This window comes from Trichechus manatus, unplaced genomic scaffold, assembly GCF_000243295.1.
Source record: "Trichechus manatus latirostris isolate Lorelei unplaced genomic scaffold, TriManLat1.0 scaffold00252, whole genome shotgun sequence".
NCBI lineage: Eukaryota > Metazoa > Chordata > Mammalia > Sirenia > Trichechidae > Trichechus > Trichechus manatus.
In genome coordinates, this window is record NW_004444188.1 from 918,794 (window position 1) to 932,550 (window position 13,757).

Genomic DNA, 13,757 nt, shown 5'->3' on the forward strand with positions numbered 1-13,757 from the left:
AAAAAAAAAAAGGGGGGATTAATCTACAAGAAATACTACCACATCTCATGATCATTATTAGTCTTAATAGTAAAGTTTAGGGAACAATTTTCTTCTGATTCATACAGAATTTAATTTTGTCGAAAATCCCATGGAATCATAATTAATGCTACAAAAGCAAGATTTAACAAGAGCTCTGAGGCAACATTAAAAGATATAGTACCCAATTAACTATTACTATACAATTTACAAACACCTCTATTGAAAACTGGAAACTCTGCTAGTATATATATATTCATCTTTTGCATGCAGTAGCCGTTAAACCAGAAAATTTTCAGTCATTTGCAAATAGTTTAAGACTTTCATTAAAATTAAGTAATGTGCTTAAGACAAAGCTTGTCTTCCTTTAAAATGACAATAAAGGACATTTAAAATTTTGACAAATGTTACTTTATGACATTTGGAAACTGTCATGGTTTGAATTATGTCCCCCAAAAAATGTGTGTATCAATTTGGCTAGGCCATGATTCCTGGTACTGTGTGATTTTCCTGTATGTTATAAACCTGCCTCTATGATGTTAATGAGGGAGGATGGGTGGCAGTTGTGTTAGTAAGGCAGGACCTGATCTACAAGACCGGATTGTGTCCTGAGGCAATCTGTTGAGATATAAAAGACAGAAGTGAGCAGTGAGACAGGGGGACCTCATACCATCAAGAAAGCAGTGCTGGGAGCAGAGCGCGTCCTTTGGACCGGGGTCCCTGCGCCAAGAAGCTCCTAGTCTGGTGGAACACTGATGAGAAGCCAAGAGAGAGAAAGCCTTCCCCTGGAGCTGACACCCTGAATTTGGACTTTTAGCCTACTTTACTGTAAGGAAATAAACTTCTCTTTATCAAAACCATCCACTTGTGATATTTCTGTTATAGCAGCACCAGATAACTAGGACAGAAACTAAAACTGGCTGGGGAAATAAAATGCTTATGAAGTTCTAGTAGTTAAGAAAGTTACTTCCAGTAACTGGCATGATTCTCCAGCATGAAGGGTTCTGAGTATTAATGATACCAACTGACGAAAAAACAAATTATTCTCCAAAAAAAGTTAAAATCATATTACTGCCTTTAACATGTCAAAATCTACTATATTGAAAGATGAGTTTTGTGTGTTGTGTGCACATGTGTACGTGCACATGTGCACACTCATTTGGTGTGTGGTTTTAGCTGCTTATTGTCACTGGATTTTCAATCCTGGGGGGCAAGAATTTATCCTGATCTGTCTTTGTGGGCACAGTTACTAATTTGTGCTGGGTCATATGACAGGTTCAATAAATGTGTGCTATTTAACTGACTGATTCTCAGTTAAAGTTATTACAGTTTATCATGCCATTTAGGACCATTCAAGTATACCTAGGAATGGAGAGAGACTGGATGTAGTGGCAATGTGTAGGTAGATTACTTACATAAAAAAATAGCCCTCTAGTACCAACCCTAACTTGGCTGTATCAAACTTATTTTCATAAGGATAAACATTGATTTATTAATCTTACAGTATATATAAAATGCCCTGGGCCAAGGCATTTCATATTTCATTTCATTTAAACCTCACAAAATAGTTGTATGGAAAGTATAATATTCTCAGTCTTATGGGTAAAGACACTGATATTCAAAGGGGCTAAGCAATTTGTCCAAGGTCAAAATCACTTAGTTCAGGGAAAAATAATGACAGCAAGAGAAAATTATGAGCGCATGACCAGCCCACGCTCTCTTTACAGTCCATCAATTCCACCTCTTGATGTTAGCATAACATTTTCAGGCCTTAGTTCTGAAAGGAGAGGTCAAAGGAAGAGGCGCTGATAATAAAGCAACCTGAGATTTTTAAATTAGCTCCAACTTCTAGAGATTGCTCTCATTGATCTTATCGTACTCTACCAATGAGTTAACTTCTTGGGGTCCCTGATACTCCTTCCTTTGCAACCCTCCTGGATTTCAGAGCTCATTTTCCTGCCATCCCACCTTACTCCCTTCAGACTGGAATCCCCATGTCATTACCTCTCCCCATTGTCCTGACTCTGATCCATTTTTGCAACTTTGATCATCTGAGTTTGTTTTTAACATTGATCAAAGCATCAACTACAATAAGGCAGCCCTTGCAAGTCCTTTTCCCTATAAAAGGGAAGCTTTAGAGTTCTTTTTCCTAAAAAATAAAAATAAAAAATGGGGCATCTGACTAACACTAGAATTTAATCTAAACTTTATATGACAGGAATTATGACTTCTGTGCTTGATTTTATGCATACTTTAAGTACCTTTCTACTTCTCTGTTTACCCTTCTGTCCCTGCTAACATTTCACGTTACCACTGTGCTTTACTCCCATTTCTTCTCTCTTCTTTCCTTTTGCTTTCTCTTCTTTTCTCCTGTGCTATTCACAACAGTTTAAATTATCCAATTTCAATAGCAGAGGCCAAAGTACCAGGAGACTGCTCAGTAAATAAGTTCATCTGCAAAAAGACTTTTCCTGAGCAAAACTGTGGTATTAGTAGTAAGAGTAATAGAGTGGTGGTGAATGGGAATATAATAAACAACAAGAAATATTTACTGAGCAATTTCCTACATGCCAGGCAATTTGCTTAGTGCTTTATATGCATTATGTTTTTTAAGTCTCACAATAACTCTTGCATGGATAGAACCCGTTTTACAAATGTGGAAATGGAAGTTGAAATGTTAAGTAATTGTCCACAATCACATAACAGAGTCAGGATTCAAACCTATTCTTATCTAATGTCTAAACATAGAACTATGAGTCACTGAAACCTACCTCCTTGCTTTCAGTATCACTCTCTATACTTGTGCTTTCCCTCATTTTATACCCGAGGAAAGGAAGGCTTGTGTACTTTTAATGACATGCCCATGATCACACAGCTAGATTGTAATAGAGCCAAGGTTTGACCACTTTAACTACCTTAATCATTTCACGACACCACGTGAAAACATTCTGGAAGGAATGACATAAAAGTATGATTGTCTTTATAAATTTGGTATACACAGCAATAAAAAACTGTAAATTTCTCGAAAACCCCTATCCTTTGCTTGAAATAAACAACTTGTATCACTCCCCAGAGCTACTGTCCTTGCCAGGCAGCGGAACCAACCATTCCAATGCTTGTCACCCCGTATAAGTGTCTAGCTGAGTGCTTAAGTCAAAACTCTGCCAGACATGTTAATAGGCAAAGCTACTTTGGGGAAGCCAACAGGAGATGTGTGAAAGATTTCAGAACCTCAGATTGCTCTAAATTGTCTGCATGTCACAGTGAGTCAGCCTCATCTCCCAGAAACACAAGATACAAGACCTAAAGTCGAGATTACCACTTCTCACTCTACAAATATGATAATACAGATATTGCCTTTAAAGACCTATGATGCTTATTGTATTTCCATTTGTCTTTTGTCTCTCGGGATAGCCAGAAAAACCATTTTTTCCTAGGGTATAGCATATCTGGAAAAATGAATTATTGCTTCCATAGGCAAGTGGCCACTAAGAAAGAGTCTGGGGAATCTGTAGGGAATAATATCATCACACTGGTATTATTATTATCCCTGCTTTAAAGGAGAAGAGACTTCATCAGAGATCTTAGAATTATGTGGTGAGATCACACTACTGATAAGTGGTTAAGACAGGATTCAAACTCAGGAATCCTGGCTCACACATACACACAGAGAGAAGGAGAGAGAATAAGAGATAAAAATGGATAGGTTGGTACTTAGTCTAGGGACTTGGTGTCACTGACTTGGATTGAACCCAGATATTCTTATGCAAGAATGTGTGCCTTATGCAAGATACCTAATCTCTCTGAGTCTCAGTCTATTCAACTGTGTTGTTGTTGTTGTTAGGTGACTTCCAGTCAGTTCCGACTCACAGCGACCCTATATACAACAGAACGAAACAATGCCTGGTCCCATGCCATACTCAGGATTGTTGCTATGCTTGAGCACATTGTTGCAGCCACTGTGTCAATCCATCTCGTTGAGGGTCTTCCTCTTTTTCGCTGACCCTCTACTTTACCAAGCATAATGTCCTTCTCCAGTGTCTTGGTTATCTAGTGCTGCTATAACAGAAACACCGCAAGTGGATGGCTTCAACAAACAGAAGTTTATTCTCTCACAGTCTAGTAGGCTAGAAGTCCAAATTCAGGGCGTCAGCTCCGGGGGAAGGCTTCCTCTCTTCTGGCTCTGGAGGAAGGTCCTTGTCATCAATCTTCCCCTGGTGTCAGCTGCAGGGACCGTAGCTCCAAAGGATGCACTCTGCTCCTGGTGTTCCTTTCTTGCTGGCATGAGGTCCCCAACTCTCTGCTCATTTCCCTTTCCTTTTATCTCTTGTAAAATAAAAGGCGATGCAGGCCACCCCTCAGGGAAACTCCCTTTACATTGGACCAAGATGTGCCCTGAGTAAGGGTGTTGCATCCCACCCTAATCCTCTTTAACATAACCTAATCTTGCCTCATTAACTACAGGCAGAAATTATGATTTACAACACATAGGAAAATTATATCAATCACAAAATGGAGGATAACCACACGATACTTGGAATCATGCCCTAACCAAGTTGACCGTTTTTTAGGGACACAATTCAATCTATGACATCCAGGGACTTATCTCTCCTGATAACATGTCCAAAGTTTGTGAGACATAGTCTCGTCATCCTCGCTTCTAAGGAGAATTCTGGTTGTACTTCTTCCAAGACAGATTGTTTAATTCTTTTGGCAGTCCATGGTATATTCAATATACTTCACCAACACCATAATTCAAAGCCATCAATTCTTCTCCAGTCTTTCTTATTCATTGCCCAGCTTTCGCATGCATATGAGACAATTGAAAACATCATGGCTTGGGTCAGGCGCACCTTAGTCCTTAAAGTAACGTCTTTGCTTTTTAATACTTTAAAGAGTCTTTTGCAGCAGATTTGCTCAATGCAATGCATCCTTTGATTTCTTGACACCTGCTTCCATGGGCGTTGATTGTGGATCCAAGTAAAATGAAATCCTTGATTGCTTCAATCTTTTCTCTGTTTATCATGATGTTGCTTATCAGTCCAGTTGTGAGGATTTTTGTTTTCTCCTGCAGACATGAAGAAATACTACCTGCTTCTTAAGATTATTGTGAGAATTAAGACAATGTAAATAAAACACATAGCAAATGCTCAAATAATTCTTTACTATGACAATAATTACAATAAAGGTATTAATAAGTTAATATGATGAATATATGAGCAAACTGTTCAAAGTAATGCTCACCTCTTAGTTGGCTATCAGTATATGCTCATTTCATAATTCCATTCCCCTTTCAAAGTGATCTATTGAATATTCTCATGTCAGAAAATTTTCTTGCCAGGATCACAGAATAACCTGAGGAAAACAGGCTAAGAATCCAAGGAAAGACAGATGGATGGGAATGCCAAAAAGGTTCACTCCTTCAGAGAGAAATTTCCCACAGTGGTGATATTGAATAAAGTGGCTACTCATATCTAGTGGATTCAAACAAGTTTTTCGGAATGATGCAATATTGGAGTCAATACTGTTAGTCTCTCAAGGGGTTTGTATTCTTTCAAATTGTTAAGATGTGTTCAATTACTTTCTTTTCTTTTCAGCACTGAGAAAAGCTAATAAGATTTTATACGGTTTGGAATGCCAATGCTGAATACAGAAACCAAGCTCGGGTAGCTGTCATACCCTGACATGAGACTTCTTGGCCCAATTAATAGTTCAGTTGTTCCTCAATTCTCTTGGAATCAGTGAGCATCTAAGTTCATTATACTGTAAGGTCCTTTCAGAAATGACTTTTACTGGTTAAATGCATTTTGGTGTCCACAGCCCACCTCCCCGTCTTGGTGTCTATCACAATGCCTTCTACAAAGTAGGTAGCAATAAATCATATCTAAATTTATTATGTTTAAAACAAACACAAGTACTCCCCTTTTCTGATGTTGTTAAAATTCTGTTAATCAGAACTTAACTAACCAAGACACTAAATAAAAAAATCTTTCAGTCCATCTTCTGCAAGCAATTAATATTTAATAATTAGAAACTAATGGCAAAAGAACAAGTTGCTGAAATCAGAATTTTCTGGAAACATGTAAGCAAGGTATGTGTTAAACTTAGTGTTCAATTTTCCACCATATGCTCCCAAGGTGGGGTGGGAGCAGGTAATTATTTTGGGGAAGGAAAGCTACTTTTAGTTTACCTGTTGAAGTCTGGAGGGAAATGATGAAATGAATAAAGCTGAATAAAAGGGGAATAGAATGAAGAAAAGGAGAAGTGTATGAATCATGCTAAAGTCATCGAGCCAAACAAAAGACTCAGTTTGAGTTTTACTTTTCCTTCCATTTACTGGGAGACCCGGCAAACCTTTGGAGAGTGTATGCTAATATGCACTGTACTAGCTTTAATGCTATGTAACAAATTACCACAAACTTAGTAGTTTTGAACAACACCCATTTATTCTTTCACAGTTTCTGTAAGTCTGTAATCTAAGTAGGGTTCTCTGCTTAAGGTCTCCCAAGGCTGAAATAAAGGTGTCAATCAGGCTGTGCTCCTTTCTGGAGTTTGAGGTCCTCTTCCAAGCTTAAATGGTGTTTTGGCCAGAAGTCAGTTCCTTGTGGTTGTAGGAATGAGGTCACTGCTTTGTTGCTGGCTGTCAGCTGTAGGCCACTCTCACTTCCTAGAGATTGCTAGCAGTATCCTGCAATATGACCCTCACATAGCATGGCAACTTAGCTCTTCAAGGCTATTAAGAGAAATCATTGCTTGTACTTTTCAGAGAAAGCCTGGAGCCTCTTTTAAGAGATTCACTTGATTAGGTCAGCCCCCCTTACCCGCCCCCAGTATAATCTCCCTTTGATTAACTCAAAATCAACTGATTAGGGAACTTAATTACATATATAAGACCTACTCACCTCTGTCATATATCATAACCTAATCATTAAAGTGATATCCTATCATAAACATAAGTCCTGATCACACTCAAGGGGAGGGGATTATACAGGGTATATACACCAGGGAGTGAAATCTTGGAGGCCACAGAAGAATTTAGCTAATTACAGGTACTAATAGTGCTTTGACAGATTCAAGTTTTTAAGATCAATTGGTAAATATTGCTTAAGAATCCGTGATTTATACAACTGAATATTGATTCAATAATTAAGTAAGACAATAGGTGTATTCTGGGTTTAATTGGTGTTCTTTGTATACCTTCTTGCTCATTGATTTGTAGCTTTTCTTTTTATATATATATGAAATTAAGTTTATGAATTGATCTCTGAGCATAGCATTAGGTGCCTTGAACATGTTTTAATATCTCATTATTGTTCAGTTCCAAATAGTTTGTAACTTACATTGTGATTTCTTATTGATCCATGTATAATTTAGAGGTATATCTTCCTCTTCGAGGAAATCCAGTTAAATGTGAATTTCAGATAAACAATTGATACTTTTTAATATAAAAATTGTTTCAAGTATAACATGGGAATTTTTTTTTAGTATAAGCATGTCCCAAATAATATATGAGTGATGATTATACTAAAAATATACTTTGTGTTTATCTGAAAATCAAATAACTTTGGTGTCCTATATTTTATCTGGCAACCCTACATTGAGTTCTTAATTTTTCATTATTTTATTTTTCATTTCTAAGATCCCCTTTTATTTATTTTCTGTAGTTTTTAAGCTTTCAGCTGAAGTTCTTAATATTGCCGTTTACATTCTAAAATAAACGTGTTTTTGTTATTTAAAGATTGTGTCTAATAACTCCTTTATTTGGTGCTGTTGTAGATCTATTTACATTATTTTTTCTTCACTTTTAAATTTTATTTTATAGTTATTGAAAAAATTCTTATAAGATTTTATTTTTGATATATATCACTCTTGTGAATACATAAAAGGTAAAATACACCCACTCCTCACTTACCAACACAGTTAGGTTCCAAAGATCAGATCGTTATGTGAAAAACGGCGTTATGTGACAATCGAGGTTAGGACCCATCTTGGTTCCAGTTCCTCCCCGCCCGATTGCTCACAGCTCACGGCCTGGAATGCACATGGCGCAGCATACTCCCCTTCCCCACCACACCTTCCCCACCACCGCGAAGTCCCCATGGGTGGTTGGTGGTGGCAGGGCAGGGCCAGGGGGGAGGGGAGGAGGAGGGCGTGATGGTTGGGGATTGTCTGCAGCCTCCAGAGCCACAGGTGTCCCTGATCACCTGGTCGGCTCCAGGCCTCTGCATGGACTCATGTGCCCTATGTCTCCACCTTCCCGCACAGCCGGTCCTAGAGACAGGCCTTGGCAGGGGCCAGCTCCTGGACCTGCGGGCAAGTGAGGCCCAGCCACCTGGGCCCAGCAGAAGCTGCAGAGGTAGCAGAGAGGCTTCTTTGGGAAAAGAGGCTTCTGATCCCCCGCCCCCCCCAACTCCTGTGGCCTCAGCTCCTGCCACCTCCTTACTGCCTGGCCACCCCCACCTCCTGCACACGGCCCGCCTCACACTCGCTGCGGTCACAGCCTGCCTCCTCCACTGGACTGGGGTAATAGAAAGGTCAGTGGCCTGCGTGGCCTAGCTCCCTCTCACAAACCTCACCCTCCTCCTCCTCCTCCTCTTGCCTTGGCTCCTCACGCAAATTAGTCGGAGAGTAGACTTTTTTTAATTATTGCATATGCAAAATGTCAGGTAAGGATATAGTCGATAAATGAGGAGTAGGTGTATTACTAAAGGAAATTAAGATATTTCTAACACAATGACAACTACATAACTATACAGACGACATCATTTCCTGATTTCAGAAATGTGAAAATATTAAAAAAAAAAACCTGCGAATCGACAACCTGGTTTATGAAATAGAACAATTCCCAATACTACGGAATCTCTTACATATACTATCTTGATAATATCTCCCTCCTTTACACCCTAGAAATATTTGTTATCTCTCATTTGGCCATAGATGTACCTTAATTAATTTATTGTTTACTGTATTTTTACACAAATAATGCACATGCTACACTTTTTTGACATCAGCAACATGTAAAAAGATTAGCATCATGAGCTTATGAAAAGAGAGAGGGAACAGTTGGCAAAAAAAACTATAACAAGTGTGTTATTTGAGTAAAAATATGATAATCTTTGTTTTGAACTCTTCTATAAATGGAACTATAATGCATGTATTCTGTGAACTGCATTTTTTACTCAACAGCAAGTGAGATTCAATCATGCCAATGTGTATAGGTGTCATTGTTGTATAGTATACCACTGTATACATACACTATAATTCATCAGATCTTCAGCTGATGGGTATTTGAGGCTATTTCCAGGGTTTTGCTTTTGTAAATTATTTTGCTACAACATTCTCATCGTTGTCTCCTGGAACATACGTGAGAGTATATTCAAAAGTATAGACCTAGAAGTGGAATTTCTAAGTCTAGATGAGAGCCATTCCTATTCTGATTACTGATAAATGCTGTACTACTTCTCCTCCTTCGCCTGAATGTCCTGGGGTACATGAGTGCTGTGCTCGCTTAATCTATGGGCCAAAAGTAACATCTATTTTCTTCAGCATGGTAGCAGCCTCAAAGTAGACTCTGTGACATCAACTATGCTATGACTTTAAGGGGAAAATGGAGGAAGAGGAGAGGAAGGTGGTGGTGCTTCCGAGCTTATAGAATGTGACTTTCAGCCATAGCCTTGAGGAAACCAAAGGCAGACAATGATTAAGGCAAGATGGAGCACTCCTGTTGGCTCCATTGTGCATGGTATACGGTAGGACTCTATTGACTGGATACTGAGGTCTCAAGCTGCAGTATATTTGATGACACAGAATCTGCTGTGAGGTGACCACCATGCTGAAGAACTTGTAAATTCAAGAAAAGATAGTGTTTTATTCTGAGAATATATGGTTTTATTTAAAAAATAAGGGAAGGTTAGCTGAAACAGTTTGCTCTCCATCCTCTGTCTTCTTTTTTTTTTTATAGTCTTCAGAGTTTATTGATTCCTTGTTCTCAGATATTGATGGCTTCAGTGATCTCCAGCCCCTACTCATAATCTGTTAGCTATATGATGCCCTCCATGCTGCTTTCGTTATAGTCCTTACATTCTTAGACATAATGTCCACTTCTGACATTGCAGTGCAGTGGACTTTGAGGTTAATAAAGAGCCAGTTGTGTTAATTCTCATACTTTCAGGACCTGGGAGTAGTGTTTGTGTTGTATCTCTGTCTTCAAAGTTTATTTAGAAAGTTCCAGTCCTGCAGGGTTTCTTACTTGCAGAACCTGGGACTACTGTCTGTGCAGTAGAGTGGGATTTGAGGTTCTTCAGCGATGAACCATTCCTGTTAGGTATCTTATTTTCAAAACCTAAGGCTACTGTTTACATAGTAAAACAGGCTTTGGGGTTCAACAATGAACCAATAGGGCTGGATCTCTTAATTGCAGAACCTGGGACTATGGTTTGTGCAGTAAGCTGGAGTTATGGGTTGAATTGTGTCCCCTACAAATGTGTGTCAACTTGGCTAGGCCATGATTCTCAGTATTGTGTGATTGTCCACCATTTTGTGATCTGATGTGATTTTACTATGTGTTGTAAATCCTACCTCTATGATATTAATGAGGTGGGATGAGTGGCAGTTATGTTAATGAGACAGGACTCAATCTACAAGGTTAGGTTTTCTTTTAAATCAATCTCTTTTGAGAAATAAAAGAGAGAGGTGAGGCAGAGAGACATGGGACCTCATACCACCAAGAAACAAGACCAGGAGAATAATGCGTCCTTTCGACCCAGGGTCCCTGTGCTGAGAGGCTTGTCGACCAGGGAAGATTGATGACAAGGACCTTCCCCTGGAGCCAACGGAAAGAGAAAGCCTTCTCCTGGAGCTGACACCCAGAATTCAGACTTCTAGCCTCCTAGACTGTTAGAAAATAAATTTCTTTTTATTAAAACCAGCTACTTGTGGTATTTCTGTTATAGCAGTACTCGATAACTAAGACAGGTGGGTTTTGAAATTCATTCAAGAGAAGCCAATTCTGCTGAAGCCCTTAACTTGAAGATGGTTAAGTCAGTTTATAATGATGGAGATGTGGAAGTTCCATCCTTGTTTCTTTCTTTCTCTCTGGGCATTAGCATTGGGTTGGGAGACTCTCTGGCTTCCGTCCCGTTCATTCACGTACGCTTCATTCAGCACGGTTGAGATGAGGCTTCCCACTACCGGACCTTTAGCTGTTTCTGCAACATGCCTGACAGTAGTCTCTACTCCTGAAATCACCACACTCATTCTGCCCTTTGTGGAGAGACTGACAGCTCCTGTTGACACGCTGGAAATACCCTCTGAGGAGAAGGACATATTTGCAGCAAATGATACAACCATGTTAAGACCTTCTGAGGACATGTCAGACATACCCACCGTGACCATGCTGGCACCTCTTCCTTCTAAATCCATGAAGGCTGCTTTTGTCTGTGCCATGATTATCTGAAGGAGCCCTGGTGGCACAGTGGTTAAAGTTGTCAGCTGCTAACCAAAAGGTCAGTGGTACGAACCCACTAGCAGCTCTGCAGGAGAAAGATGTGGCAGTCAGCTTCTATAAAGCTTATAGCCTTGAAAACCCCATGGAGCAGTTCTAATCTTTCCTATAGGGTCTCTATGAGTTGGAGTCGACTCAATGGCAATGGGCTTGAGCTTGGGCTGTTTATCTATCCTGAGTCTGCAGATTTAATGGCTGGTATGCTTCTCCATGGAGCTCCATGACACTGGGCTCTTCTTGGCCTCTGTCTCAAACACAGATATGTCCATTGTGTCTCCAGCTAGGATGACCTGTACCCCTGTAACCCTCTACTGGTGGTCTCAGGAAGTAAATGAGTTTTTCCTAGTAAACGAAAAGATCTAAAGTGGGTCACGTTGAAGATAAAAAAGGGTAGCCAGTGTCAAGCTTCAGGCAGAGCTATTGTTTTTTATGATCATGGATGGAAATCTTTATAAACTTCAAGATAAGCAATAAGGTTAGTTCTAAGGTATTTGTAAACATGTGGTCTCTTCTGTGGTGGCACGGTCAGATCTGGCATACTATTCACAGTTTGCAGCTGGTGGGGCCAGCAGCATGACACCGGGTAGTACAAGGCTGAGGCTGGTGGATATGATGCTCACAGTCACCTTTTGAACAGGGTTGTGCACACAGATCACTTCTCTTGCTGATCTGGATGAATTGGTCTCAAACATAGCTACCTGTTTGAATATAATGTACTCTCCCTTGAGTTGCAACTCTCTTGACAGTTGTCACTGCAGCTTCCCCATGGAGCTATTAAACATGCCCCCTTTACCAACTGCTTTGGACTGTGTAATAGGCTAACATAGATTCTCTGCTCATGACTATTTTTATCAAAACAGCACACCTCACAAGGTGTCCTGAATGTGGGCAAGCAGAGTTAATGGGGTGGCCTAGAGCAACTGAGGAAGAGCGGGTCACCGATTACCGACTTTTCAGTCTTTGGTGCCAGAGACTATCTGGGTGCTTGTACCCAGACCATGCCCTGCCTAGGGTATGAAGATGTGGGTGTGCTCTGGAAGGGCTTCTCTGAGCCTGACACTCCTGTTCGGTGCCTGATCTGCGTCTTGATCTGCAACATGAACCACCAATGGCAATGCCACAAATGCCCTCTCTCTCTCTGGATCCTTCACCTTGGCCTAAACCACCCCACATCCCGCTGACTTTTAAATCTCTGCTGTTCATTTTGACCTGTCACCATTACATATCCTTTTGTCCTTGTCCCTTAACAACCACCACTTCAGGGCAAGGACAACATCCTCCCCTCTAATCACAGCTACATCATCACTCAGCCAACTGGGAGATTCCACCAAGATCCTCAGTGGAAATACACTGGTTTCTTATTATTATATTAAGTGCTAGACATGGTGTTTGAAAAATTATAGAGACTATTTAATGTTCTGGATGATGTTATATCCCCCATAGATTATTCAATTTTTGTTTCTGACAAATGGCAAGGCTAAGGATACTAGCATTCTGGGATCCCATGAATTCAACTTCAGCTCTTGTCAGTGTTGTTTTCTTATTTCAATTAACACTTACTTATATGGTATAGCCCTTCAAGATCTCAACAGGATTTATCAAGCTCTTTCCACTTTTCATGGACCCTCCTGCCCAGCAGGTCTGGTGATCGGCTTCCTTAAAGATTACAGCCAAGAAAATCCTATGGAGCTGTTCTACTCTGTAACACTTAGAGTGGCGGTGAGTTGGAATCTACACCATGGCAACTAACGAGTCCCGTGAGACTTCCAATAACACTGCTTTACTTTTCCACATTAAGGAAACTCTTCCAGAAGGAGCAAATGCCTCTAGGAAAAAGAGCAGGAAGAAAACCTTGGGCTTACCTTGCTATATAGATGTCTTTTCTTGAGTCTTGGCCCCATGAATTGTTATGACTTTGATTCTCTTAGATGTCTTCAAGCACTTGATTTTTGTATCTTTAACCATTCAAATTGTTCTCAGTATAAATTGTGTCTGAATTGCCTAGTCTATTATTGCTGAAAATAGAAGTCTCAACAACTGTCTTCTACATTTTAGAAAGATTAGGTGATTTAATCATCCAGCTAATCAGTGGCAGAGCTAATGCTTGAACTAAGGTTTGCAGGAGTCCAAATCCAAAGTTCTTTTTTTTTTTTTTTTAATTGTACTTCAGGTGAAGGTTTACAGAACAAATAGTTTCTCATGAAACAGTAGTACACATATTGTTTCATGAAATTGG